Source organism: Nannospalax galili, unplaced genomic scaffold (assembly GCF_000622305.1).
Source record: "Nannospalax galili isolate Female #2095 unplaced genomic scaffold, S.galili_v1.0 scaffold187, whole genome shotgun sequence".
Classification (NCBI taxonomy): domain Eukaryota; kingdom Metazoa; phylum Chordata; class Mammalia; order Rodentia; family Spalacidae; genus Nannospalax; species Nannospalax galili.
This window is the reverse complement of record NW_008357584.1, coordinates 2,101,685-2,103,640: the sequence shown is the minus strand read 5'-3', so window position 1 is coordinate 2,103,640 and position 1,956 is coordinate 2,101,685.

Below are 1,956 nucleotides of genomic sequence, written 5' to 3'. Positions count from 1 at the left end.
ATGTGCTCTTACTCTTTTTTAACACAGTGCATGAAACTCTTGCAAGAGCAATAAGACAAGAGAAGGAAATTAAAGGAGTAATAATTGGAAAAGAAGAGATCAAATTATCCCTTTTTGCAGATGATATGTTATTATATCTAAGGGATGCCAAAAATTCCACCTGAAAACTCCTAGAAATTATTAACACGTTCAGTAAAGTGGCAGGTTACAAAATTAACCCACAAAAGCATATAGCCTTTCTATGTACCAATAACAAGCAATCAGAGAAAGCACATGGAAACACTCCCATTCACAATAGCTGCAAAAAAAAAAAAAAAAAAAAACTCAGAATAAACCTGACCAAAGAGGATTGGAAGAATTAATATTGTGAAAATGACCATCCTACCAAGAGTCATATATAGATTCAATGCAATCCCAATCAAAATCCCCATGATATTTTTCACAGAATGGGAAAAAACTATCCTAAGATTCATATGGAAGCACAAGAGACCCCGGATAGCCAAAACAACCCTGAGAACTAAGAGCAATGCTGGGGGGATTACCATACCAGATTTTAAGCTCTACTACAGAGCAATAGTCATAAAAACAATATGGTACTGGCACAAAAATAGACCCATAGACCTATGGAACAAAATTGAAGACTCAAATGTGAGTAAATGCAATTTCAGCCACCTGATGTTTGACAAAGGGGCCAAGAACATTAACTGGAGGAAAGACAGCATGTTCAGCAAATGATGCTGGCAAAACTGGATCTCAATTTGCAGAAGAATGAAACTAAACCCCTATCTTTCACCCTGCACAAAAGTCAGTTCCGAATGATTCAAAGACCTCATTGTAAAGCCTGAATCTCTGAAACTATTAAAAGAAAACATTGGGAAAAACCTACAAGATATAGGTGTAGGAAAGGATTTTCTAAATCTGACATCAATTGCTCAGGAAATAAGGGCAAGAATTAACAAATGGGACCTCATTAAACTAAAAAGCTTCTGTACACCAAAGGAGACAACCAAGGAAGCAAACAGAAAACCCACAGAATGGGAGAAAATCCCCACTAGTGACAAATCTGACGGAGGTTTAACAACCAGAATATATAATGAACTCAAAAAACAAACCACTTTAAGATTTCATCTTACCCCAGTCAGACTGGCTAAGATCAAGAGAACAAATGATACCAAATGTTGGAGAGGATGTGGGGAAGGGGAACACTCATCCACTGCTGGTGGGGCTGCAAACTGGTTCAACCCCTATGGAAAGTAGTGCAGAGAACTCTTAAAAAAAACTACAAATGAACCTACCATTTGACCCAGTTATACCACTCCTTGTCATATACCCAAAGAACTCGTCCTATTGCAGAGACACTTGTACATCCACGTTTGTTGCTGCTGTTTTCACAATAGTTAAGAAATTGAAGCAACCTAAGTGTCTCTCAATTGATGAGTGGATAATTAAAGTATGGTTCATTTATATGATGGAGTTTTACTCAGCAGTAAAGAAAGATGAAATCATGAAATTTGCAGGTAAATGGATGGAATTAGATGCCGTTATACTAAGTGAAGTAACAGACTCAGAAAAAAAAAAATTGATGTATGTTCTCCCTATATGTGGATCCTAGAACCAAATCCTGATAAGTGAGTATGTATCTAGACCTAACTACAGGAACCGGGATAATGGAAAGGAACCAGGGAGGTAAAGGAAAAAAAAAGAACGCGAAAGAGAACAGTAGGAAATAGGCGTTAATAAGGGAGATATGGATAAAAACTGGGTTAGTTTCAGGGAGGGGGAGGGAAGGGTATACAAGGAACCTAGGGGATAAAGGGAAAGAAGGAATGTAAGAGAGGTAGGACCATTGGAGAAAAGTATTAGTAAGGGAGAAAGGGCAGAAATGGGGGCACCTTAAGTGGGAAAACCATGATGGAGGGGTGAGACAATGCAAGAGGTGAACAATGCCTAGCTAGT